Source organism: Chiloscyllium plagiosum, unplaced genomic scaffold (genome assembly GCF_037043375.1).
Source record: "Chiloscyllium plagiosum isolate Xiang-an unplaced genomic scaffold, Cpla_swu_hap1 HiC_scaffold_1, whole genome shotgun sequence".
In the NCBI taxonomy this organism is placed as follows: Eukaryota; Metazoa; Chordata; class Chondrichthyes; order Orectolobiformes; family Hemiscylliidae; genus Chiloscyllium; species Chiloscyllium plagiosum.
The window spans coordinates 180,832,222-180,858,758 of record NW_028270139.1 but is presented as its reverse complement, the minus strand read 5'-3'; the positions used below and the strand labels follow the sequence as shown (position 1 = coordinate 180,858,758).

At 58.8% G+C, this 26,537-nt stretch overlaps 1 protein-coding gene across 6 annotated transcripts in view; it reads left to right on the top strand.

The window, feature by feature from the left end:
* Positions 1 to 26,537, top strand: part of LOC122543814 (rho-related BTB domain-containing protein 1) — a 374,953-nt gene that overhangs the window by 222,222 nt on the left and 126,194 nt on the right. The gene's annotated exons all lie outside the window — the stretch shown is intronic.

Sequence of the window (26,537 nt, the reverse complement as noted above, 5' to 3'; positions counted from 1 at the left end):
TGTGAGTGTGAGTGTGGGCGGTGATTGTCCCAGTGTGAGTGTGGGCGGTGATTGTCCCGGTGTGAGTGTGAGTGTGAGTGTGGGCGGTGATTGTCCCGATGTGTGTGGGAGTGTGAGTGTGGGCGGTGATTGTCCCGGTGTGAGTGTGTGTGTGAGTGTGGGCGGTGATTGTCCCGGTGTGAGTGAGAGTGTGGGCGGTGATTGTCCCGGTGTGAGTGTGAGTGTGGACAGTGATTGTCCCGGTGTGAGTGTGTGTGGGCGGTGATTGTCCCGCTGTGAGTGTGAGTGTGGGCGGTGATTATCCCGGTGTGAGTGTGTGTGAGTTTGGGAGGTGATTATCCCGGTGTGAGTGTGTGTGAGTGTGGGAGGTGATTGTCCCGGTGTGTGTGAGTGTGAGTGTGGGAGGTGATTGTCCCGGTGTGAGTGTGTGTGAGTGTGGGAGGTGATTGTCCCGGTGTGAGTGTGTGTGAGAGTGTGGGAGGTGATTGTCCCGGTGTGAGTGTGTGTGAGTGTGGGAGGTGATTGTCCCGGTGTGAGTGTGTGTGTGAGTGTGGGCGGTGATTGTCCCGGTGTGAGTGTGTGTGTGTGAGTGTGGGCGGTGATTATCCCGGTGTGAGTGTGTGTGTGTGTGGGCGGTGATTGTCCCGGTGTGAGTGTGAGTGTGGGCGGTGATTGTCCCGGTGTGAGTGTGAGTGTGGGAGGTGATTGTCCCGGTGTGAGTGTGTGTGAGGTGATTGTCCCGGTGTGAGTGTGAGTGTGGGCGGTGATTGTCCCGGTGTGAGTGTGAGTGTGGGGGGTGATTGTCCCGGTGTGAGTGTGTGTGTGTGTGCGCGGTGATTGTCTTGGTGTGAGTGTGAGTGTGGGCGGTGATTGTCCCGGTTTGTGTGTGTGTGGGCGGTGATTGTCCCGGTGTGAGTGTGTGTGGGCGGTGATTGTCCCGGTGTGAGTGTGTTAGTGTGGGCGGTGATTGTCCCGGTGTGTGTGTGTGTGAGTGTGGGCGGTGATTGTCCCGGTGTGTGTGTGTGTGTGTGGGCGGTGATTGTCCCGGTTTGTGTGTGTGTGAGTGTGAGTGTGAGTGTGGGCGGTGATTGTCCCGGTGTGTGTGTGTGTGAGTGTGGGCGGTGATTGTCCCGGTGTGAGTGTGTGTGTGGGCGGTGATTGTCCCGGTTTGTGTGTGTGTGGGCGGTGATTGTCCCGGTGTGAGTGTGTGTGTGAGTGTGTGGGCGGTGATTGTCCCGGTGTGTGTGTGTGAGTGTGGGCGGTGATTGTCCCGGTGTGTGTGAGTGTGGGCGGTGATTGTCCCGGTGTGTGTGTGTGTGTGGGCGGTGATTGTCCCGGTGTGTGTGTGTGTGTTTGTGTGTGGGCGGTGATTGTCCCGGTGTGAGTGTGTGAGTGTGGGCGGTGATTGTCCTGGTGTGTGTGTGTGTGTGAGAGTGTGGGCGGTGATTGTCCCGGTGTGTGTGTGTGTGTGTGGGCGGTGATTGTCCCGGTGTGTTTGTGACTGTGGGCGGTGATTGTCCCTGTGTGAGTGTGAGTGTGGGCAGTGATTGTCCTGGTGTGTTTGTGAGTGTGGGCCGTGATTGTCCCGGTGTGAGTGTGAGTGTGGGCAGTGATTGTCCTGGTGTGTTTGTGAGTGTGGGCGGTGATTGTCCCGGTGTGTGTGTGAGTGTGGGCGGTGATTATCCCGGTGTGAGTGTGAGTGTGGGCGGTGATTGTCCCAGTGTGAGTGTGGGCGGTGATTGTCCCGGTGTGAGTGTGAGTGTGGGCGGTGATTGTCCCGATGTGTGTGTGAGTGTGGACAGTGATTGTCCCGGTGTGAGTGTGTGTGTGCGGTGATTGTCCCGCTGTGAGTATGTGTGGGCGGTGATTGTCCCGGTGTGAGTGTGAGTGTGGGGGTGATTGTCCCGGTGTGAGTGTGTGTGTGAGTGTGGGCGGTGATTGTCCCGGTGTGAGTGAGAGTGTGGACAGTGATTGTCCCGGTGTGAGTATGTGTGGGCGGTGATTGTCCCGGTGTGAGTGTGTGTGGGCGGTGATTGTCCCGCTGTGAGTGTGAGTGTGGGCGGTGATTGTCCCGGTGTGAGTGTGGGCGGTGATTGTCCCGGTGTGAGTGAGAGTGTGGGCGGTGATTGTCCCGGTGTGAGTGAGAGTGTGGGCGGTGATTGTCCCGGTGTGAGTGTGGGCGGTGATTGTCCCGGTGTGAGTGTGAGTGTGGGCGGTGATTGTCCTGGTGTGAGTGTGTGTGTGGGCGGGGATTGCCCCAGTGTGAGTGTGAGTGTGGGCGGTGATTGTCCTGGTGTGAGTGAGAGTGTGGGCGGTGATTGTCCCGGTGTGAGTGTGAGTGTGGGCGGTGATTGTCCCGGTGTGAGTGTGTGTGTGAGTCTGGGCGGTGATTGTCCCGGTGTGAGTGTGTGTGGGCGGTGATTGTCCCGCTGTGAGTGTGAGTGTGGGCGGTGATTGTCCCGGTGTGAGTGTGGGCGGTGATTGTCCCGGTGTGAGTGTGAGTGTGGGCGGTGATTGTCCCAGTGTGAGTGTGGGCGGTGATTGTCCCGGTGTGAGTGTGTGTGTGAGTCTGGGCGGTGATTGTCCCGGTGTGAGTGTGTGTGTGTGAGTGTGGGCGGTGATTGTCCCGGTGTGAGTGTGTGTGTGGGAGGTGATTGTCCCGGTGTGAGTGTGTGTGTGAGTGTGGGCGGTGATTGTCCCGGTGTGAGTGTGGGCGGTGATTTTCCCGGTGTGAGTGTGAGTGTGGGCGGTGATTGTCCTGGTGTGTTTGTGAGTGTGGGCGGTGATTGTCCCGGTGTGAGTGTGAGTGTGGGCGGTGATTGTCCCGGTGTGAGTGTGAGTGTGGGCGGTGATTGTCCCGGTGTGAGTGTGTGTGTGAGTGTGTGCGGTGATTGTCCCGGTGTGAGTGTGTGTGTGTGTGAGTGTGGGCGGTGATTGTCCCGGTGTGAGTGTGTGTGGGCGGTGATTATCCCGCTGTGAGTGTGAGTGTGGGCGGTGATTGTCCCGGTGTGAGTGTGGGCGGTGATTGTCCCGGTGTGAGTGTGAGTGTGGGCGGTGATTGTCCCAGTGTGAGTGTGGGCGGTGATTGTCCCGGTGTGAGTGTGTGTGTGAGTCTGGGCGGTGATTGTCCCGGTGTGAGTGTGTGTGTGTGAGTGTGGGCGGTGATTGTCCCGGTGTGAGTGTGTGTGTGAGTGTGGGAGGTGATTGTCCCGGTGTGAGTGTGTGTGTGAGTGTGGGCGGTGATTGTCCCGGTGTGAGTGTGGGCGGTGATTTTCCCGGTGTGAGTGTGAGTGTGGGCGGTGATTGTCCTGGTGTGTTTGTGAGTGTGGGCGGTGATTTTCCCGGTGTGAGTGTGAGTGTGGGCGGTGATTGTCCTGGTGTGTTTGTGAGTGTGGGCGGTGATTGTCCCGGTGTGAGTGTGGGCGGTGATTTTCCCGGTGTGAGTGTGAGTGTGGGCGGTGATTGTCCTGGTGTGAGTGTGAGTGTGGGCGGTGATTGTCCCGCTGTGTTTGTGAGTGTGGGCGGTGATTGTCCTGGTGTGTGTGTGGGCGGTGATTGTCCCGGTGTGTGTGTGTGTGTGGGCGGTGATTGTCCCGGTGTGTGTGTGTGTGTTTGTGTGTGGGCGGTGATTGTCCCGGTGTGAGTGTGTGTTTGTGTGAGTGTGGGCGGTGATTGTCCTGGTGTGTGAGTGTGTGTGTGTGAGTGTGGGCGGTGATTGTCCCGGTGTGAGTGTGAGTGTGGGCAGTGATTGTCCCGGTGTGAGTGTGAGTGTGGGCGGTGATTGTCCTGGTGTGTGTGTGTGGGCGGTGATTGTCCTGGTGTGAGTGAGAGTGTGGGCGGTGATTGTCCCGGTGTGAGTGTGAGTGTGGGCAGTGATTGTCCCGGTGTGAGTGTGAGTGTGGGCGGTGATTGTCCTGGTGTGTGTGTGTGGGCGGTGATTGTCCTGGTGTGAGTGAGAGTGTGGGCGGTGATTGTCCCGGTGTGAGTGTGAGTGTGGGCGGTGATTGTCCCGATGTGAGTGTGTGTGTGTGAGTGTGGACGGTGATTGTCCCGGTGTGTGTGTGTGTGTGTGAGTGTGGGCGGTGATTGTCCCGATGTGAGTGTGGGCGGTGATTGTCCCGGTGTGAGTGAGAGTGTGGGCGGTGATTGTCCCGGTGTGAGTGTGTGTGGGCGGTGATTGTCCCGATGTGAGTGTGTGTGTGAGTGTGGGCGGTGATTGTCCCGGTGTGAGTGAGAGTGTGGGCGGTGATTGTCCCGGTGTGAGTGTGAGTGTGGACAGTGATTGTCCCGGTGTGAGTGTGTGTGGGCGGTGATTGTCCCGCTGTGAGTGTGAGTGTGGGCGGTGATTATCCCGGTGTGAGTGTGTGTGAGTGTGGGAGGTGATTGTCCCGGTGTGTGTGTGTGAGAGTGTGGGAGGTGATTGTCCCGGTGTGAGTGTGTGTGAGAATGTGGGAGGTGATTGTCCCGGTGTGAGTGTGTGTGTGTGAGTGTGGGCGGTGATTATCCCGGTGTGAGTGTGTGTGTGTGTGGGAGGTGATTGTCCCGGTGTGAGTGTGAGTGTGGGCGGTGATTGTCCCGGTGTGAGTGTGAGTGTGGGCGGTGATTGTCCCGGTGTGTGTGTGAGTGTGGGCGGTGATTGTCCCGGTGTGAGTGTGAGTGTGGGCGGTGATTGTCCTGGTGTGTGTGTGAGTGTGGGCGGTGATTGTCCCGGTGTGTGTGTGAGTGTGGGCAGTGATTGTCCTGGTGTGTGTGTGAGTGTGGGCAGTGATTGTCCCGGTGTGAGTGTGAGTGTGGGCAGTGATTGTCCTGGTGTGAGTGTGAGTGTGGGCGGTGATTGTCCCGGTGTGTGTGAGTGTGGGCGGTGATTGTCCCGGTGTGTGTGAGTGTGGGCGGTGATTGTCCCGGTGTGTGAGAGTGTGGGCGGTGATTGTCCCGGTGTGAGTGTGGGCAGAGATTGTCCTGGTGTGTGTGTGTGTGAGTGCGGGCGGTGATTGTTCCGGTGTGAGTGAGAGTGTGGGCGGTGATTGTCCCGGTGTGTGTGTGAGTGTGGGCGGTGATTGTCCTGGTGTGTGTGTGAGTGTGGGCGGTGATTGTCCCGGTGTGAGTGTGAGTGTGGGCGGTGATTGTCCCGGTGTGAGTGTGAGTGTGGGCGGTGATTGTCCCGGTGTGAGTGTGTGTGTGAGTGTGGGCGGTGATTGTCCCGGTGTGAGTGTGAGTGTGGGCGGTGATTTTCCCAGTGTGAGTGTGAGTGTGGGCGGTGATTGTCCCGGTGTGAGTGAGAGTGTGGTCGGTGATTATCCCGGTGTGTGTGTGGGCGGTGATTGTCCCTGTGGGAGTGTGAGTGTGGGTGGTGATTGTCCCGGTGTGAGTGTGTGTGTGGGCGGTGATTGTCCCTGTGGGAGTGTGAGTGTGGGTGGTGATTGTCCCGGTGTGAGTGTGAGTGTGGGCGGTGATTGTCCCGGTGTGAGTGAGAGTGTGGGCGGTGATTGTCCCGGTGTGTGTGTGTGTGTGGGTGTGTGAGTGTGGGCGGTGATTGTCCCGGTGTGAGTGTGTGTGTGTGAGTGTGGGCGGTGATTGTCCCGGTGTGTGTGTGTGTGTGAGTGTGGGCGGTGATTGGCCCGGTGTGTGTGTGTGTGTGTGTGAGTGTGGGCGGTGATTGTCCCGGTGTGTGTGTGTGTGTTTGTGTGTGGGCGGTGATTGTCCCGGTGTGAGTGTGTGTTTGTGTGAGTGTGGGCGGTGATTGTCCTGGTGTGTGTGTGTGTGTGTGTGAGTGTGGGCGGTGATTGTCCCGGTGTGAGTGTGAGTGTGGGCAGTGATTGTCCTGGTGTGTTTGTGAGTGTGGGCGGTGATTGTCCCGGTGTGAGTGTGTGTGTGAGTGTGGGCGGTGATTGTCCCAGTGTGAGTGTGAGTGTGGGCGGTGATTGTCCCGGTGTGAGTGTGAGTGTGGGCGGTGATTGTCCCAGTGTGAGTGTGGGCGGTGATTGTCCCGGTGTGAGTGTGTGTGTGAGTGTGGGCGGTGATTGTCCCGGTGTGAGTGAGAGTGTGGGCGGTGATTATCCCGGTGTGAGTGTGAGTGTGGGCGGTGATTGTCCCAGTGTGAGTGTGGGCGGTGATTGTCCCGGTGTGAGTGTGAGTGTGAGTGTGGGCGGTGATTGTCCCGATGTGTGTGGGAGTGTGAGTGTGGGCGGTGATTGTCCCGGTGTGAGTGTGTGTGTGAGTGTGGGCGGTGATTGTCCCGGTGTGAGTGAGAGTGTGGGCGGTGATTGTCCCGGTGTGAGTGTGAGTGTGGACAGTGATTGTCCCGGTGTGAGTGTGTGTGGGCGGTGATTGTCCCGCTGTGAGTGTGAGTGTGGGCGGTGATTATCCCGGTGTGAGTGTGTGTGAGTTTGGGAGGTGATTATCCCGGTGTGAGTGTGTGTGAGTGTGGGAGGTGATTGTCCCGGTGTGTGTGTGTGAGAGTGTGGGAGGTGATTGTCCCGGTGTGAGTGTGTGTGAGTGTGGGAGGTGATTGTCCCGGTGTGTGTGTGTGTGTGAGTGTGGGAGGTGATTATCCCGGTGTGAGTGTGTGTGAGTGTGGGAGGTGATTGTCCCGGTGTGTGTGTGTGAGAGTGTGGGAGGTGATTGTCCCGGTGTGAGTGTGTGTGAGTGTGGGAGGTGATTGTCCCGGTGTGAGTGTGTGTGTGAGTGTGGGCGGTGATTGTCCCGGTGTGAGTGTGTGTGTGTGAGTGTGGGCGGTGATTATCCCGGTGTGAGTGTGTGTGTGTGTGGGCGGTGATTGTCCCGGTGTGAGTGTGAGTGTGGGCGGTGATTGTCCCGGTGTGAGTGTGAGTGTGGGAGGTGATTGTCCCGGTGTGAGTGTGTGTGAGGTGATTGTCCCGGTGTGAGTGTGAGTGTGGGCGGTGATTGTCCCGGTGTGAGTGTGAGTGTGGGGGGTGATTGTCCCGGTGTGAGTGTGTGTGTGTGTGCGCGGTGATTGTCTTGGTGTGAGTGTGAGTGTGGGCGGTGATTGTCCCGGTTTGTGTGTGTGTGGGCGGTGATTGTCCCGGTGTGAGTGTGTGTGGGCGGTGATTGTCCCGGTGTGAGTGTGTGTGAGTGTGGGCGGTGATTGTCCCGGTGTGTGTGTGTGTGAGTGTGGGCGGTGATTGTCCCGGTGTGTGTGTGTGTGTGTGTGTGTGGGCGGTGATTGTCCCGGTTTGTGTGTGTGTGAGTGTGAGTGTGAGTGTGGGCGGTGATTGTCCCGGTGTGTGTGTGTGTGAGTGTGGGCGGTGATTGTCCCGGTGTGAGTGTGTGTGTGGGCGGTGATTGTCCCGGTTTGTGTGTGTGTGGGCGGTGATTGTCCCGGTGTGAGTGTGTGTGTGAGTGTGTGGGCGGTGATTGTCCCGGTGTGTGTGTGTGAGTGTGGGCGGTGATTGTCCCGGTGTGTGTGAGTGTGGGCGGTGATTGTCCCGGTGTGAGTGTGTGTGTGTGGGCGGTGATTGTCCCGGTGTGTGTGTGTGTGTTTGTGTGTGGGCGGTGATTGTCCCGGTGTGAGTGTGTGAGTGTGGGCGGTGATTGTCCTGGTGTGTGTGTGTGTGTGAGAGTGTGGGCGGTGATTGTCCCGGTGTGTGTGTGTGTGTGTGGGCGGTGATTGTCCCGGTGTGTTTGTGACTGTGGGCGGTGATTGTCCCTGTGTGAGTGTGAGTGTGGGCCGTGATTGTCCCGGTGTGAGTGTGAGTGTGGGCAGTGATTGTCCTGGTGTGTTTGTGAGTGTGGGCGGTGATTGTCCCGGTGTGAGTGTGAGTGTGGGCGGTGATTGTCCCGATGTGTGTGTGAGTGTGGACAGTGATTGTCCCGGTGTGAGTGTGTGTGTGCGGTGATTGTCCCGCTGTGAGTATGTGTGGGCGGTGATTGTCCCGGTGTGAGTGTGAGTGTGGGGGTGATTGTCCCGGTGTGAGTGTGTGTGTGAGTGTGGGCGGTGATTGTCCCGGTGTGAGTGAGAGTGTGGACAGTGATTGTCCCGGTGTGAGTATGTGTGGGCGGTGATTGTTCCGGTGTGAGTGAGAGTGTGGGCGGTGATTGTCCCGGTGTGTGTGTGAGTGTGGGCGGTGATTGTCCTGGTGTGTGTGTGAGTGTGGGCGGTGATTGTCCCGGTGTGAGTGTGAGTGTGGGCGGTGATTGTCCCGGTGTGAGTGTGAGTGTGGGCGGTGATTGTCCCGGTGTGAGTGTGTGTGTGAGTGTGGGCGGTGATTGTCCCGGTGTGAGTGTGAGTGTGGGCGGTGATTTTCCCAGTGTGAGTGTGAGTGTGGGCGGTGATTGTCCCGGTGTGAGTGAGAGTGTGGTCGGTGATTATCCCGGTGTGTGTGTGGGCGGTGATTGTCCCTGTGGGAGTGTGAGTGTGGGTGGTGATTGTCCCGGTGTGAGTGTGTGTGTGGGCGGTGATTGTCCCTGTGGGAGTGTGAGTGTGGGTGGTGATTGTCCCGGTGTGAGTGTGAGTGTGGGCGGTGATTGTCCCGGTGTGAGTGAGAGTGTGGGCGGTGATTGTCCCGGTGTGTGTGTGTGTGTGGGTGTGTGAGTGTGGGCGGTGATTGTCCCGGTGTGAGTGTGTGTGTGTGAGTGTGGGCGGTGATTGTCCCGGTGTGTGTGTGTGTGTGAGTGTGGGCGGTGATTGGCCCGGTGTGTGTGTGTGTGTGTGTGAGTGTGGGCGGTGATTGTCCCGGTGTGTGTGTGTGTGTTTGTGTGTGGGCGGTGATTGTCCCGGTGTGAGTGTGTGTTTGTGTGAGTGTGGGCGGTGATTGTCCTGGTGTGTGTGTGTGTGTGTGTGAGTGTGGGCGGTGATTGTCCCGGTGTGAGTGTGAGTGTGGGCAGTGATTGTCCTGGTGTGTTTGTGAGTGTGGGCGGTGATTGTCCCGGTGTGAGTGTGTGTGTGAGTGTGGGCGGTGATTGTCCCAGTGTGAGTGTGAGTGTGGGCGGTGATTGTCCCGGTGTGAGTGTGAGTGTGGGCGGTGATTGTCCCAGTGTGAGTGTGGGCGGTGATTGTCCCGGTGTGAGTGTGTGTGTGAGTGTGGGCGGTGATTGTCCCGGTGTGAGTGAGAGTGTGGGCGGTGATTATCCCGGTGTGAGTGTGAGTGTGGGCGGTGATTGTCCCAGTGTGAGTGTGGGCGGTGATTGTCCCGGTGTGAGTGTGAGTGTGAGTGTGGGCGGTGATTGTCCCGATGTGTGTGGGAGTGTGAGTGTGGGCGGTGATTGTCCCGGTGTGAGTGTGTGTGTGAGTGTGGGCGGTGATTGTCCCGGTGTGAGTGAGAGTGTGGGCGGTGATTGTCCCGGTGTGAGTGTGAGTGTGGACAGTGATTGTCCCGGTGTGAGTGTGTGTGGGCGGTGATTGTCCCGCTGTGAGTGTGAGTGTGGGCGGTGATTATCCCGGTGTGAGTGTGTGTGAGTTTGGGAGGTGATTATCCCGGTGTGAGTGTGTGTGAGTGTGGGAGGTGATTGTCCCGGTGTGTGTGTGTGAGAGTGTGGGAGGTGATTGTCCCGGTGTGAGTGTGTGTGAGTGTGGGAGGTGATTGTCCCGGTGTGTGTGTGTGTGTGAGTGTGGGAGGTGATTATCCCGGTGTGAGTGTGTGTGAGTGTGGGAGGTGATTGTCCCGGTGTGTGTGTGTGAGAGTGTGGGAGGTGATTGTCCCGGTGTGAGTGTGTGTGAGTGTGGGAGGTGATTGTCCCGGTGTGAGTGTGTGTGTGAGTGTGGGCGGTGATTGTCCCGGTGTGAGTGTGTGTGTGTGAGTGTGGGCGGTGATTATCCCGGTGTGAGTGTGTGTGTGTGTGGGCGGTGATTGTCCCGGTGTGAGTGTGAGTGTGGGCGGTGATTGTCCCGGTGTGAGTGTGAGTGTGGGAGGTGATTGTCCCGGTGTGAGTGTGTGTGAGGTGATTGTCCCGGTGTGAGTGTGAGTGTGGGCGGTGATTGTCCCGGTGTGAGTGTGAGTGTGGGGGGTGATTGTCCCGGTGTGAGTGTGTGTGTGTGTGCGCGGTGATTGTCTTGGTGTGAGTGTGAGTGTGGGCGGTGATTGTCCCGGTTTGTGTGTGTGTGGGCGGTGATTGTCCCGGTGTGAGTGTGTGTGGGCGGTGATTGTCCCGGTGTGAGTGTGTGTGAGTGTGGGCGGTGATTGTCCCGGTGTGTGTGTGTGTGAGTGTGGGCGGTGATTGTCCCGGTGTGTGTGTGTGTGTGTGTGTGTGGGCGGTGATTGTCCCGGTTTGTGTGTGTGTGAGTGTGAGTGTGAGTGTGGGCGGTGATTGTCCCGGTGTGTGTGTGTGTGAGTGTGGGCGGTGATTGTCCCGGTGTGAGTGTGTGTGTGGGCGGTGATTGTCCCGGTTTGTGTGTGTGTGGGCGGTGATTGTCCCGGTGTGAGTGTGTGTGTGAGTGTGTGGGCGGTGATTGTCCCGGTGTGTGTGTGTGAGTGTGGGCGGTGATTGTCCCGGTGTGTGTGAGTGTGGGCGGTGATTGTCCCGGTGTGAGTGTGTGTGTGTGGGCGGTGATTGTCCCGGTGTGTGTGTGTGTGTTTGTGTGTGGGCGGTGATTGTCCCGGTGTGAGTGTGTGAGTGTGGGCGGTGATTGTCCTGGTGTGTGTGTGTGTGTGAGAGTGTGGGCGGTGATTGTCCCGGTGTGTGTGTGTGTGTGTGGGCGGTGATTGTCCCGGTGTGTTTGTGACTGTGGGCGGTGATTGTCCCTGTGTGAGTGTGAGTGTGGGCAGTGATTGTCCTGGTGTGTTTGTGAGTGTGGGCCGTGATTGTCCCGGTGTGAGTGTGAGTGTGGGCAGTGATTGTCCTGGTGTGTTTGTGAGTGTGGGCCGTGATTGTCCCGGTGTGAGTGTGAGTGTGGGCGGTGATTGTCCCGATGTGTGTGTGAGTGTGGACAGTGATTGTCCCGGTGTGAGTGTGTGTGTGCGGTGATTGTCCCGCTGTGAGTATGTGTGGGCGGTGATTGTCCCGGTGTGAGTGTGAGTGTGGGGGTGATTGTCCCGGTGTGAGTGTGTGTGTGAGTGTGGGCGGTGATTGTCCCGGTGTGAGTGAGAGTGTGGACAGTGATTGTCCCGGTGTGAGTATGTGTGGGCGGTGATTGTCCCGGTGTGAGTGTGTGTGGGCGGTGATTGTCCCGCTGTGAGTGTGAGTGTGGGCGGTGATTGTCCCGGTGTGAGTGTGGGCGGTGATTGTCCCGGTGTGAGTGAGAGTGTGGGCGGTGATTGTCCCGGTGTGAGTGAGAGTGTGGGCGGTGATTGTCCCGGTGTGAGTGTGGGCGGTGATTGTCCCGGTGTGAGTGTGAGTGTGGGCGGTGATTGTCCTGGTGTGAGTGTGTGTGTGGGCGGGGATTGCCCCAGTGTGAGTGTGAGTGTGGGCGGTGATTGTCCTGGTGTGAGTGAGAGTGTGGGCGGTGATTGTCCTGGTGTGTGTGTGAGTGTGGGCGGTGATTGTCCTGGTGTGAGTGAGAGAGTGGGCGGTGATTTTCCCGGTGTGAGTGTGAGTGTGGGCGGTGATTGTCCCGGTGTGAGTGTGAGTGTGGGCGGTGATTGTCCCGGTGTGAGTTTGAGTGTGGGCGGTGATTGTCCCGGTGTGAGTGTGAGTGTGGGCGGTGATTGTCCCGGTGTGTGTGTGTGTGAGTGTGTGAGTCTGGGCGGTGATTGTCCTGGTGTGAGTGTGAGTGTGGGCGGTGATTTTCCCAGTGTGAGTGTGAGTGTGGGCAGTGATTGTCCCGGTGTGAGTGTGAGTGAGAGTGTGGGCGGTGATTATCCCGGTGTGAGTGTGTGTGTGGGCGGTGATTGTCCCGGTGTGTGTGTGTGTGTGTGAGTGTGGGCGGTGATTGTCCCGGTGTGTGTGTGTGTGTTTGTGTGTGGGCGGTGATTGTCCCGGTGTGAGTGTGTGTGTGTGAGTGTGGGCGGTGATTGTCCCGGTGTGAGTGTCTTAGTGTGGGCGGTGATTGTCCCGGTGTGTGTGTGTGTGTGTGTGAGAGAGTGTGGGCGGTGATTGTCCCGGTGTGTGTGTGAGTGTGGGCGGTCATTGTCCCGGTGTGAGTGTGTGTGAGTGTGGGCGGTGATTGTCCCGGTGTGTGTGTGTGTGTGTGTGTGTGAGTGTGGGCGGTGATTGTCCCGGTGTGTGTGTGAGTGTGGGCGGTGATTGTCCCGGTGTGTGTGTGTGTGTGTTTGTGTGTGGGCGGTGATTGTCCCGGTGTGAGTGTGTGTGTGTGAGTGTGGGCGGTGATTGTCCCGGTGTGAGTGTCTTAGTGTGGGCGGTGATTGTCCCGGTGTGTGTGTGTGTGTGTGTGAGAGTGTGGGCGGTGATTGTCCCGGTGTGTGTGTGAGTGTGGGCGGTCATTGTCCCGGTGTGAGTGTGTGTGAGTGTGGGCGGTGATTGTCCCGGTGTGTGTGTGAGTGTGGGCGGTGATTGTCCTGGTGTGTGTGTGTGTGAGTGTGGGCGGTGATTGTCCCGGTGTGTGTGTGTGTGTTTGTGTGTGGGCGGTGATTGTCCCGGTGTGTTTGTGAGTGTGGGCGGTGATTGTCCCGGTGTGAGTGTGTGTGTGTTTGTGTGTGGGCGGTGATTGTCCCGGTGTGAGTGTGTGAGTGTGGGCGGTGATTGTCCTGGTGTGTGTGTGTGTGTGAGTGTGGGCAGTGATTGTCCTGGTGTGTTTGTGAGTGTGGGCGGTGATTATCCCGGTGTGTGTGTGTGAGTGTGGGCGGTGATTGTCCCGGTGTGTGTGTGAGTGTGGGCGGTCATTGTCCCGGTGTGAGTGTGTGAGTGTGGGCAGTGATTATCCCGGTGTGAGTGTGTCTGTGGGCGGTGATTTTCCCGATGTGTGTGTGAGTGTGGGCGGTGATTGTCCCGGTGTGTGTGAGTGTGGGCAGTGATTGTCCTGGTGTGTGTGTGTGAGTGTGGGCGGTGATTATCCCGGTGTGAGTGTGTTTGTGGGCGGTGATTGTCCCGGTGTGTGTGTGAGTGTGCGCGGTCATTGTCCCGGTGTGAGTGTGTGAGTGTGGGCAGTGATTATCCCGGTGTGAGTGTGTGTGTGGGCGGTGATTTTCCCGATGTGTGTGTGAGTGTGGGCGGTGATTGTCCCGGTGTGTGTGTGTGTGTGAGTGTGGCCGGTGATTGTCCCGGTGTGTGTGTGTGTGTGTGTGTGGGCGGTGATTGTCCCGGTGTGTGTGTGTGTGTGGGCGGTGATTGTCCCGGTGTGAGTGTGAGTGTGGGCGGTGATTGTCCCGGTGTGTGTGTGAGTGTGGGCGGTGATTGTCCTGGTGTGTGTGTGAGTGTGGGCGGTGATTGTCCCGGTGTGAGTGTGTGTGTGGGCGGTGATTGTCCCGGTGTGAGTGTGAGTGTGGGCGGTGATTGTCCCGGTGTGTGTGTGAGTGTGGGCGGTGATTGTCCTGGTGTGTGTGTGAGTGTGGGCGGTGATTGTCCGGGTGTGAGTGAGAGAGTGGGCGGTGATTGTCCCGGTGTGTGTGTGTGAGTGTGAGTGTGGGCGGTGATTGTCCCGGTGTGTGTGTGTGTGTGTGAGTGTGGGCGGTGATTGTCCCCGTGTGAGTGTGTGTGTGAGTGTGGGCGGTGATTGTCCCGGTGTGAGTGTGTGTGTGAGTGTGGGCGGTGATTGTCCCGGTGTGTGTGTGAGTGTGAGTGTGGGCGGTGATTGTCCTGGTGTGAGTGAGAGAGTGGGCGGTGATTGTCCCGGTGTGAGTGTGAGTGCGGGCGGTGATTGTCCCGGTGTGAGTGTGAGTGTGGGCGGTGATTGTCCCGGTGTGAGTGTGAGTGCGGGCGGTGATTGTCCCGGTGTGAGTGTGTGTGTGAGTGTGGGCGGTGATTGTCCCAGTGTGAGTGTGGGCGGTGATTGTCCCGGTGTGAGTGTGAGTGTGGGCGGTGATTGTCCCGATGTGTGTGGGAGTGTGAGTGTGGGCGGTGATTGTCCCGGTGTGAGTGTGTGTGTGAGTGTGGGCGGTGATTGTCCCGGTGTGAGTGAGAGTGTGGGCGGTGATTGTCCCGGTGTGAGTGTGAGTGTGGACAGTGATTGTCCCGGTGTGAGTGTGTGTGGGCGGTGATTGTCCCGCTGTGTGTATGTGTGGGCGGTGATTGTCCCGGTGTGAGTGTGAGTGTGGGCGGTGATTGTCCCGGTGTGAGTGAGAGTGTGGGCGGTGATTGTCCCGGTGTGAGTGTGAGTGTGGGCGGTGATTGTCCCGGTGTGAGTGTGAGTGTGGGCGGTGATTGTCCAGGTGTGAGTGAGAGAGTGGGCGGTGATTGTCCCGGTGTGAGTGTGAGTGTGGGCGGTGATTGTCCCGGTGTGAGTGTGAGTGTGGGCGGTGATTGTCCTGGTGTGAGTGTGAGTGTGGGCGGTGATTTTCTGAGTGTGAGTGTGGGCGGTGATTGTCCCGGTGTGTGTGTGAGTGTGGGCGGTGATTGTCCCGGTGTGAGTGAGAGTGTGGGCGGTGATTGTCCCGGTGTGTGTGTGAGTGTGGGCGGTGATTGTCCCGGTGTGTGTGTGAGTGTGGGCGGTGATTGTCCCGGTGTGAGTGTGAGTGTGGGCGGTGATTGTCCCGGTGTGAGTGAGAGTGTGGGCGGTGATTGTCCCGGTGTGAGTGTGAGTGTGGGCGGTGATTGTCCAGGTGTGAGTGAGAGAGTGGGCGGTGATTGTCCCGGTGTGAGTGTGAGTGTGGGCGGTGATTGTCCCGGTGTGAGTGTGAGTGTGGGCGGTGATTGTCCTGGTGTGAGTGTGAGTGTGGGCGGTGATTTTCTGAGTGTGAGTGTGGGCGGTGATTGTCCCGGTGTGAGTGTGAGTGAGAGTGTGGGCGGTGATTATCCCGGTGTGAGTGTGTGTGTGAGCGGTGATTGTCCCTGTGGGAGTGTGAGTGTGAGTGTGGGCGGTGAATGTCCCGGTGTGAGTGTGGGCGTTGATTGTCCCGGTGTGTGTGTGAGTGTGGGCGGTGATTGTCCCGGTGTGTGTGTGTGTGTGTGAGTGTGGGCGGTGATTGTCCCGGTGTGTGTGTGTGTGTTTGTGTGTGGGCGGTGATTGTCCCGGTGTGAGTGTGTGTGTGAGTGTGGGCAGTGATTGTCCCGGTGTGAGTGTGTGTGTGAGTGTGGGCGGTGATTGTCCCGGTGTGAGTGTGTTAGTGTGGGCGGTGATTGTCCCGGTGTGTGTGTGAGTGTGGGCGGTGATTGTCCCGGTGCGTGTGTGAGTGTGGGCGGTGATTGTCCCGGTGTGTGTGTGTGTGTGCGTGTGGGCGGTGATTGTCCCGGTGTGTGTGTGAGTGTGGGCGGTGATTGTCCCGGTGTGTGTGTGAGTGTGGGCGGTGATTGTCCCAGTGTGAGTGTGTGTGTGAGTGTGGGCGGTGATTGTCCCGGTGTGTGTTTGTGTGTGGGCGGTGATTGTCCCGGTGTGAGTGTGTGTGTGTGAGTGTGGGTGGTGATTGTCCCGGTGTGTTTTTGTGTGTGGGCGGTGATTGTCCCGGTGTGAGTGTGTGTGTGTGAGTGTGGGCGGTGATTGTCCCGGTGTGTGTGTGTGAGTGTGGGCGGTGATTGTCCCGGTGTGTGTGTGTGTGTTTGTGTGTGGGCGGTGATTGTCCCGGTGTGAGTGTGTGTTTGTGTTAGTGTGGGCGGTGATTGTCCCGGTGTGTGTGTGTGTGTGTGTGTGTGTGTGTGGGCGGTGATTGTCCCGGTGTGTTTGTGACTGTGGGCGGTGATTGTCCCGGTGTGTGTGTGAGTGTGGGCAGTGATTGTCCTGGTGTGTTTGTGAGTGTGGGCGGTGATTGTCCCGGTGTGAGTGTGAGTGTGGGCCGTGATTGTCCCGGTGTGTGTGAGTGTGGGCGGTGATTGTCCCGGTGTGAGTGTGAGTGTGGGCAGTGATTGTCCTGGTGTGTTTTTGAGTGTGGGCGGTGATTGTCCCGGTGTGAGTGTGAGTGTGGGCCGTGATTGTCCCGGTGTGAGTGTGAGTGTGGGCGGTGATTATCCCGGTGTGAGTGTGAGTGTGGGCGGTGATTGTCCCGGTGTGAGTGTGAGTGTGGGCGGTGAATGTCCCGATGTGTGTGTGAGTGTGGACAGTGATTGTCCCGCTGTGAGTATGTGTGGGCGGTGATTGTCCCGGTGTGAGTGTGAGTGTGAGTGTGGGCGGTGATTGTCCCGGTGTGAGTGTGTGTGTGAGTGTGGGCGGTGATTGTCCCGGTGTGAGTGTGTGTGTGAGTGTGGGCGGTGATTGTCCCGGTGTGAGTGTGAGTGTGGGCGGTGATTGTCCCGGTGTGAGTGTGAGTGTGGGCGGTGATTGTCCTGGTGTGAGTGTGTGTGTGGGCGGGGATTGCCCCGGTGTGAGTGTGAGTGTGGGCGGTGATTGTCCTGGTGTGAGTGAGAGTGTGGGCGGTGATTGTCCCGGTGTGTGTGTGAGTGTGGGCGGTGATTGTCCTGGTGTGTGTGTGAGTGTGGGCGGTGATTGTCCTGGTGTGAGTGTGAGTGTGGGCGGTGATTGTCCCTGTGGGAGTGTGAGTGTGGGCGGTGATTGTCCCGGTGTGAGTGTGTGTGTGAGTGTGGGCGGTGATTGTCCCGGTGTGTGTTTGTGTGTGGGCGGTGATTGTCCCGGTGTGAGTGTGTGTGTGTGAGTGTGGGCGGTGATTGTCCCGGTGTGTGTTTGTGTGTGGGCGGTGATTGTCCCGGTGTGAGTGTGTGTGTGTGAGTGTGGGCGGTGATTGTCCCGGTGTGTGTGTGTGAGTGTGGGCGGTGATTGTCCCGGTGTGTGTGTGTGTGTTTGTGTGTGGGCGGTGATTGTCCCGGTGTGAGTGTGTGTTTGTGTTAGTGTGGGCGGTGATTGTCCTGGTGTGAGTGTGTGTGTGTGAGTGTGGGCGGTGATTGTCCCGGTGTGAGTGTGTGAGTGTGGGCTGTGATTGTCCCGGTGTGAGTGTGTGTGTGGGCGGTGATTGTCCCGGTGTGAGTGAGAGTGTGGGCAGTGATTGTCCCGGTGTGAGTGTGTGTGTGAGTGTGGGCGGTGATTGTCCCGGTGTGTGTGTGTGTGGGCGGTGATTGTCCCGGTGTGTGTGTGAGTGTGGGTGGTGATTGTCCCGGTGTGAGTGTGAGTGTGGGCGGTGATTGTCCCGGTGTGTGTGTGAGTGTGGGCGGTCATTGTCCCGGTGTGAGTGTGTGTGTGGGCGATGATTGTCCCGGTGTGTGTGTGAGTGTGGGCGGTCATTGTCCCGGTGTGAGTGTGTGAGTGTTGGCGGTGATTATCCCGGTGTGAGTGTGTGTGTGGGCGGTGATTGTCCCGGTGTGTGTGTGAGTGTGGGCGGTGATTGTCCCGGTGTGTGTGTGTGTGTGTGTGTGAGTGTGGGCGGTGATTGTCCCGGTGTGTGTGTGTGTGTGTGTGTGTGAGTGTGGGCGGTGATTGTCCCGGTGTGTGTGTGTGTGAGTGTGTGAGTGTGGGCGGTGATTATCCCGGTGTGTGTGTGTGTGTGGGAGGTGATTGTCCTGGTGTGAGTGAGAGTGTGGGCGGTGATTGTCCCGGTGTGTGTGTGAGTGTGGGCGGTGATTGTCCCGGTGTGAGTGAGAGAGTAGGCGGTGATTGTCCCGGTGTGAGTGTGAGTGCGGGTGGTGATTGTCCCGGTGTGAGTGTGAGTGTGGGCGGTGATTGTCCCGGTGTGAGTGTGAGTGCGGGCGGTGATTGTCCCGGTGTGAGTGTGAGTGTGGGCGGTGATTGTCCCAGTGTGAGTGTGGGCGGTGATTGTCCCGGTGTGAGTGTGAGTGTGGGCGGTGATTGTCCCAGTGTGAGTGTGGGCGGTGATTGTCCCGGTGTGAGTGTGAGTGTGGGCGGTGATTGTCCCAGTGTGAGTGTGGGCGGTGATTGTCCCGGTGTGTGTGTGAGTGTGGGCGGTGATTGTCCTGGTGTGAGTGAGAGAGTAGGCGGTGATTGTCCCGGTGTGAGTGTGAGTGCGGGCGGTGATTGTCCCGGTGTGAGTGTGAGTGTGGGCGGTGATTGTCCCGGTGTGAGTGTGAGTGCGGGCGGTGATTGTCCCGGTGTGAGTGTGAGTGTGGGCGGTGATTGTCCCAGTGTGAGTGTGGGCGGTGATTGTCCCGGTGTGAGTGTGAGTGTGGGCGGTGATTGTCCCGATGTGTGTGGGAGTGTGAGTGTGGGCGGTGATTGTCCCGGTGTGAGTGTGAGTGTGGGCGGTGATTGTCCCGGTGTGAGTGAGAGTGTGGGCGGTGATTGTCCCGGTGTGAGTGTGAGTGTGGACAGTGATTGTCCCGCTGTGAGTATGTGTGGGCGGTGATTGTCCCGGTGTGAGTGTGAGTGTGGGCGGTGATTGTCCCGGTGTGAGTGAGAGTGTGGGCGGTGATTGTCCTGGTGTGTGTGTGAGTGTGGGCGGTGATTGTCCCGGTGTGAGTGTGGGCGGTGATTGTCCCGGTGTGAGTGTGAGTGTGGGCGGTGATTGTCCCGGTGTGAGTGTGAGTGTGGGCGGTGATTGTCCTGGTGTGAGTGTGAGTGTGGGCGGTGATTGTCCTGGTGTGAGTGAGAGTGTGGGCGGTGATTGTCCTGGTGTGAGTGAGAGTGTGGGCGGTGATTGTCCCGGTGTGTGTGTGTGTGTGTGTGAGTGTGGGCGGTGATTGTCCCGGTGTGAGTGTGTGTGTGTGGGCGGTGATTGTCCCGGTGTGAGTGTGTTAGTGTGGGCGGTGATTGTCCCGGTGTGTGTGTGTGTGTGTGTGTGTGTGTGAGTGTGGGCGGTGATTGTCCCGGTGTGTGTGTGAGTGTGGGCGGTCATTGTCCCGGTGTGAGTGTGTGTGAGTGTGGGCAGTGATTGTCCCGGTGTGTGTGTGTGTGTGTGTGAGTGTGGGCGGTGATTGTCCCGGTGTGTGTGTGTGTGAGTGTGGGCGGTGATTGTCCCGGTGTGTGTGTGTGTGTGTGTGTGTGTGTGGGCGGTGATTGTCCTGGTGTGAGTGTGTGTGTGGGCGGTGATTGTCCCGGTGTGAGTGTGAGTGTGGGCGGTGATTGTCCTGGTGTGAGTGAGAGTGTGGGCGGTGATTGTCCTGGTGTGTGTGAGAGAGTGGGCGGTGATTGTCCCGGTGTGAGTGTGAGTGTGGGCGGTGATTGTCCTGGTGTGAGTGTGAGTGTGGGCGGTGATTGTCCCGGTGTGAGTGTGAGTGAGAGTGTGGGCGGTGATTATCCCGGTGTGAGTGTGAGTGAGAGTGTGGGCGGTGATTATCCCGGTGTGAGTGTGTGTGTGGGCGGTGATTGTCCCTGTGGGAGTGTGAGTGTGGGCGGTGATTGTCCCGGTGTGTGTGTGTGTGTTTGTGTGTGGGCGGTGATTGTCCCGGTGTGAGTGTGTGTTTGTGTGAGTGTGGGCGGTGATTGTCCTGGTGTGAGTGTGTGAGTGTGGGCGGTGATTGTCCCGGTGTGAGTGAGAGTGTGGGCAGTGATTGTCCTGGTGTGTGTGTGTGTGGGCGGTGATTGTCCCGGTGTGAGTGTGTGTGTTTGTGTGTGGGCGGTGATTGTCCCGGTGTGAGTGTGTGTGTGAGTGTGGGCGGTGATTGTCCTGGTGTGAGTGTGGGCGGTGATTGTCCTGGTGTGAGTGTGGGCAGTGATTGTCCTGGTGTGTGTGTGTGTGTGAGTGTGGGCGGTGATTGTCCCGGTGTGTGTGTGTGTGTGAGTGTGGGCGGTGATTGTCCCGGTGTGTGTGTGTGAGTGTGGGCGGTGATTGTCCCGGTGTGAGTGTGGGCGGTCATTGTCCCGGTGTGAGTGTGTGTGAGTGTGGGCGGTGATTGTCCCGGTGTGTGTGTGTGTGAGTGTGGGCGGTGATTGTCCCGGTGTGAGTGTGTGTGTGTGTGTGTGAGTGTGGGCGGTGATTGTCCCGGTGTGTGTGTGAGTGTGGGCGGTGATTGTCCCGGTGTGTGTGTGAGTGTGGGTGTGTGAGTGTGGGCGGTGATTGTCCCGGTGTGTGTGTGAGTGTGGGCGGTGATTGTCCCGGTGCGTGTGTGAGTGTGGGCGGTGATTGTCCCGGTGTGTGTGTGTGTGTGTGTGTGTGTGTGTGGGCGGTGATTGTCCCGGTGTGTGTGTGAGTGTGGGCGGTGATTGTCCCGGTGTGTGTGTGAGTGTGGGCGGTGATTGTCCCGGTGTGTGTGTGTGTGTTTGTGTGTGGGCGGTGATTGTCCCGGTGTGAGTGTGTGTGTGTGAGTGTGGGCGGTGATTGTCCTGGTGTGTGTGTGTGTGTGTGTGTGTGTGGGCGGTGATTGTCCCGGTGTGAGTGTGAGTGTGGGCGGTGATTGTCCCGGTGTGTGTGTGAGTGTGGGTGTGTGAGTGTGGGCGGTGATTGTCCCGGTGTGTGTGTGTGTGTGTGTGTGTGTGTGTGGGCGGTGATTGTCCCGGTGTGTGTGTGAGTGTGGGCGGTGATTGTCCCGGTGTGTGTGTGAGTGTGGGTGTGTGAGTGTGGGCGGTGATTGTCCCGGTGTGTGTGTGAGTGTGGGCGGTGATTGTCCCGGTGCGTGTGTGAGTGTGGGCGGTGATTGTCCCGGTGTGTGTGTGTGTGTGTGTGTGTGTGTGTGGGCGGTGATTGTCCCGGTGTGTGTGTGAGTGTGGGCGGTGATTGTCCCGGTGTGTGTGTGAGTGTGGGCGGTGATTGTCCCGGTGTGTGTGTGTGTGTGTGAGTGTGGGCGGTGATTGTCCCGGTGTGTGTGTGTGTGAGTGTGGGCGGTGATTGTCCCGGTGTGAGTGTGTGTGTGTGTGTGTGAGTGTGGGCGGTGATTGTCCCGGTGTGTGTGTGAGTGTGGGCGGTGATTGTCCCGGTGTGTGTGTGAGTGTGGGTGTGTGAGTGTGGGCGGTGATTGTCCCGGTGTGTGTGTGAGTGTGGGCGGTGATTGTCCCGGTGCGTGTGTGAGTGTGGGCGGTGATTGTCCCGGTGTGTGTGTGTGTGTGTGTGTGTGTGTGTGGGCGGTGATTGTCCCGGTGTGTGTGTGAGTGTGGGCGGTGATTGTCCCGGTGTGTGTGTGAGTGTGGGCGGTGATTGTCCCGGTGTGTGTGTGTGTGTTTGTGTGTGGGCGGTGATTGTCCCGGTGTGAGTGTGTGTGTGTGAGTGTGGGCGGTGATTGTCCTGGTGTGTGTGTGTGTGTGTGTGTGTGTGGGCGGTGATTGTCCCGGTGTGAGTGAGATGTGGGCAGTGATTGTCCTGGTGTGTTTGTGAGTGTGGGCGGTGATTGTCCCGGTGTGAGTGTGAGTGTGGGCAGTGATTGTCCTGGTGTGAGTGAGAGTGTGGGCGGTGATTGTCCCGGTGTGAGTGTGAGTGTGGGCAGTGATTGTCCTGGTGTGAGTGAGAGTGTGGGCGGTGATTGTCCCGGTGTGAGTGCGAGTGTGGGCAGTGATTGTCCTGGTGTGAGTGTGTGAGTGCGGGCGGTGATTGTCCCGGTGTGAGTGTGCGTGTGGGCGGTGATTGTCCCGGTGTGAGTGAGAGTGTGGGCGGTGATTATCCCGGTGTGAGTGTGGGCGGTGATTGTCCCAGTGTGAGTGTGGGCGGTGATTGTCCCGGTGTGAGTGTGAGTGTGGGCGGTGATTGTCCCGATGTGTGTGGGAGTGTGAGTGTGGGCGGTGATTGTCCCGGTGTGAGTGTGTGTGTGAGTGTGGGCGGTGATTGTCCCGGTGTGAGTGAGAGTGTGGGCGGTGATTGTCCCGGTGTGAGTGTGATTGTGGACAGTGATTGTCCCGGTGTGAGTGTGTGTGGGCGGTGATTGTCCCGCTGTGAGTGTGAGTGTGGGCGGTGATTGTCCCGGTGTGAGTGTGAGTGTGGGCGGTGATTGTCCTGGTGTGTGTGTGTGGGCGGTGATTGTCCCGCTGTGAGTGTGAGTGTGGGCGGTGATTGTCCCGGTGTGAGTGTGAGTGTGGGCGGTGATTGTCCCGGTGTGAGTGTGAGTGTGGGCGGTGATTGTCCCGGTGTGAGTGTGGGCGGTGATTGTCCCGCTGTGAGTGTGAGTGTGGGCGGTGATTGTCCCGGTGTGAGTGTGGGCGGTGATTGTCCCGCTGTGAGTGTGAGTGTGGGCGGTGATTGTCCCGCTGTGAGTGAGAGTGTGGGCGGTGATTGTCCCGGTGTGAGTGTGAGTGTGGGCGGTGATTGTCCCGCTGTGAGTGTGAGTGTGGGCGGTGATTGTCCCGGTGTGAGTGTGAGTGTGGGCGGTGATTGTCCCGGTGTGAGTGTGAGTGTGGGCGGTGATTGTCCCGGTTTGAGTGTGTGTGGGCGGTGATTGTCCTGGTGTGAGTGAGAGTGTGGGCGGTGATTGTCCCGGTGTGAGTGTGGGCGGTGATTGTCCCGGTGTGAGTGAGAGTGTGGGCGGTGATTGTCCCGGTGTGAGTGTGAGTGTGGGCGGTGATTGTCCCGGTGTGAGTGAGAGTGTGGGCGGTGATTGTCCCGGTGTGAGTGTGTGTGGGCGGTGATTGTCCCGGTGTGAGTGTGTGTGGGCGGTGATTGTCCCGGTGTGACTGAGAGTGTGGGCGGTGATTGTCCCGGTGTGAGTGAGAGTGTGGGCGGTGATTGTCCCGGTGTGAGTGTGAGTGTGGGCGGTGATTGTCCCGGTGTGAGTGAGAGTGTGGGCGGTGATTGTCCCGGTGTGAGTGAGAGTGTGGGCGGTGATTGTCCCGGTGTGAGTGTGAGTGTGGGCGGTGATTGTCCCGGTGTGAGTGAGAGTGTGGGCGGTGATTGTCCTGGTGTGTGTGTGGGCGGTGATTGTCCCGCTGTGAGTGTGAGTGTGGGCGGTGATTGTCCCGGTGTGAGTGTGGGCGGTGATTGTCCCGCTGTGAGTGTGAGTGTGGGCGGTGATTGTCCCGGTGTGAGTGTGGGCGGTGATTGTCCCGCTGTGAGTGTGAGTGTGGGCGGTGATTGTCCCGCTGTGAGTGTGAGTGTGGGCGGTGATTGTCCCGGTGTGAGTGTGAGTGTGGGCGGTGATTGTCCCGGTGTGAGTGAGAGTGTGGGCGGTGATTGACCCGGTGTGAGTGTGAGTGTGGGCGGTGATTGTCCCGGTGTGAGTGTGGGCGGTGATTGTCCCGCTGTGAGTGTGAGTGTGGGCGGTGATTGTCCCGGTGTGAGTGTGAGTGTGGGCGGTGATTGTCCCGGTGTGAGTGTGGGCGGTGATTGTCCCGCTGTGAGTGTGAGTGTGGGCGGTGATTGTCCTGGTGTGTGTGTGGGCGGTGATTGTCCCGCTGTGAGTGTGAGTGTGGGCGGTGATTGTCCCGGTGTGAGTGTGTGTGTGGGCGGTGATTGTCCCGGTGTGAGTGTGAGTGTGGGCGGTGATTGTCCCGGTGTGAGTGTGGGCGGTGATTGTCCCGCTGTGAGTGTGAGTGTGGGCGGTGATTGTCCCGGTGTGAGTGTGGGCGGTGATTGTCCCGCTGTGAGTGTGAGTGTGGGCGGTGATTGTCCCGGTGTGAGTGTGAGTGTGGGCGGTGATTGTCCTGGTGTGTGTGTGAGTGTGGGCGGTGATTGTCCCGGTGTGAGTGTGTGTGTGGGCGGTGATTGTCCCGGTGTGGGTGTGTGTGTGGGCGGTGATTGTCCCGGTGTGAGTGTGAGTGTGGGCGGTGATTGTCCCGGTGTGAGTGTGTGTGTGGGCGGTGATTGTCCCGGTGTGAGTGTGAGTGTGGGCGGTGATTGTCCCGGTGTGAGTGTGTGTGTGGGCGGTGATTGTCCCGGTGTGAGTGTGAGTGTGGGCGGTGATTGTCCCGGTGTGAGTGTGAGTGTGGGCGGTGATTGTCCCGGTGTGAGTGTGAGTGTGGGCGGTGATTGTCCCGGTGTGAGTGTGGGCGGTGATTGTCCCGCTGTGAGTGTGAGTGTGGGCGGTGATTGTCCCGGTGTGAGTGTGGGCGGTGATTGTCCCGCTGTGAGTGTGAGTGTGGGCGGTGATTGTCCCGGTGTGAGTGTGAGTGTGGGCGGTGATTGTCCCGGTGTGAGTGTGGGCGGTGATTGTCCCGCTGTGAGTGTGAGTGTGGGCGGTGATTGTCCTGGTGTGTGTGTGGGCGGTGATTGTCCCGCTGTGAGTGTGAGTGTGGGCGGTGATTGTCCCGGTGTGAGTGTGTGTGTGGGCGGTGATTGTCCCGGTGTGAGTGTGAGTGTGGGCGGTGATTGTCCCGGTGTGAGTGTGGGCGGTGATTGTCCCGCTGTGAGTGTGAGTGTGGGCGGTGATTGTCCCGGTGTGAGTGTGGGCGGTGATTGTCCCGCTGTGAGTGTGAGTGTGGGCGGTGATTGTCCCGGTGTGAGTGTGAGTGTGGGCGGTGATTGTCCTGGTGTGTGTGTGAGTGTGGGCGGTGATTGTCCCGGTGTGAGTGTGTGTGTGGGCGGTGATTGTCCCGGTGTGAGTGTGTGTGTGGGCGGTGATTGTCCCGGTGTGAGTGTGAGTGTGGGCGGTGATTGTCCCGGTGTGAGTGTGTGTGTGGGCGGTGATTGTCCCGGTGTGAGTGTGAGTGTGGGCGGTGATTGTCCCGGTGTGAGTGTGTGTGTGGGCGGTGATTGTCCCGGTGTGAGTGTGAGTGTGGGCGGTGATTGTCCCGGTGTGAGTGTGAGTGTGGGCGGTGATTGTCCCGGTGTGAGTGTGAGTGTGGGCGGTGATTGTCCCGGTGTGAGTGTGGGCGGTGATTGTCCCGCTGTGAGTGTGAGTGTGGGCGGTGATTGTCCCGCTGTGAGTGTGAGTGTGGGCGGTGATTGTCCCGGTGTGAGTGTGAGTGTGGGCGGTGATTGTCCCGCTGTGAGTGTGAGTGTGGGCGGTGATTGTCCCGGTGTGTGTGGGAGTGTGGGCGGTGATTGTCCCGGTGTGAGTGTGAGTGTAGGCGGTGATTGTCCTGGTGTGAGTGAGAGTGTGGGCGGTGATTGTCCCGGTGTGAGTGTGAGTGTAGGCGGTGATTGTCCCGGTGTGAGTGAGAGTGTGGGCGGTGATTGTCCCGGTGTGAGTGTGAGTGTGGGCGGTGATTGTCCCGGTGTGATTGTGTGTGGGCGGTGATTGTCCCGGTGTGAGTGAGAGTGTGGGCGGTGATTGTCCCGGTGTGAGTGAGAGTGTGGGCGGTGATTGTCCCGGTGTGAGTGTGAGTGTGGGCGGTGATTGTCCCGGTGTGAGTGTGAGTGTGGGCGGTGATTGTCCTGGTGTGAGTGTGAGTGTGGGCGGTGATTGTCCCGGTGTGAGTGTGGGCGGTGATTGTCCCGCTGTGAGTGTGAGTGTGGGCGGTGATTGTCCCGGTGTGAGTGTGGGCGGTGATTGTCCCGCTGTGAGTGTGAGTGTGGGCGGTGATTGTCCCGCTGTGAGTGTGAGTGTGGGCGGTGATTGTCCCGGTGTGAGTGTGAGTGTGGGCGGTGATTGTCCCGGTGTGAGTGAGAGTGTGGGCGGTGATTGACCCGGTGTGAGTGTGAGTGTGGGCGGTGATTGTCCCGGTGTGAGTGTGAGTGTGGGCGGTGATTGTCCCGGTGTGAGTGAGAGTGTGGGCGGTGATTGTCCCGGTGTGAGTGTGAGTGTGGGCGGTGATTTTCCCGGTGTGAGTGTGTGTGAGAGTGTGGGCGGTGATTGTCCCGGTGTGAGTGAGAGTGTGTGCGGTGATTTTCCCAGTGTGAGTGTGAGTGTGGGCGGTGATTGTCCCGGTGTGAGTGTGAGTGAGAGTGTGGGCGGTGATTATCCCGGTGTGTGTGTGTGTGTGGGCGGTGATTGTCCCTGTGGGAGTGTGAGTGTGGGCGGTGATTGTCCCGGTGTGAGTGTGTGTGTTTGTGTGTGGGCGGTGATTGTCCCGGTGTGAGTGTGTGTTTGTGTGAGTGTGGGCGGTGATTGTCCCGGTGTGAGTGTGAGTGTGGGCGGTGATTGTCCCGGTGTGTGTGTGAGTGTGGGCGGTGATTGTCCTGGTGTGTGTGTGTGTGTGTGTGTGTGAGTGTGGGCGGTGATTGTCCCGGTGTGTGTGTGTGTGTTTGTGTGTGGGCGGTGATTGTCCCGGTGTGAGTGTGTGTTTGTGTGAGTGTGGGCGGTGATTGTCCTGGTGTGTGTGTGTGTGTGTGTGTGAGTGTGGGCGGTGATTGTCCCGGTGTGAGTGTGTGTGTGTGTGTGAGTGTGGGCGGTGATTGTCCTGGTGTGAGTGTGAGTGTGGGCGGTGATTGTCCTGGTGTGTGTGTGTGTGTGTGAGTGTGGGCGGTGATTGTCCCGGTGTGAGTGTGGGCAGTGATTGTCCTGGTGTGTTTGTGAGTGTGGGCGGTGATTGTCCCGGTGTGTGTGTGAGTGTGGGCGGTGATTGTCCCGGTGTGAGTGTGAGTGTGGGCGGTGATTGTCCCGGTGTGAGTGAGAGTGTGGGCGGTGATTATCCCGGTGTGAGTGTGAGTGTGAGCGGTGATTGTCCCAGTGTGAGTGTGGGCGGTGATTGTCCCGGTGTGAGTGTGAGTGTGGGCGGTGATTATCCCGATGTGTGTGGGAGTGTGAGTGTGGGCGGTGATTGTCCCGGTGTGAGTGTGTGTGTGAGTGTGGGCGGTGATTGTCCCGGTGTGAGTGTGAGTGTGGACAGTGATTGTCCCGGTGTGTGTGTGTGGGCGGTGATTGTCCCGCTGTGAGTGTGTGTGGGCCGTGATTGTCCC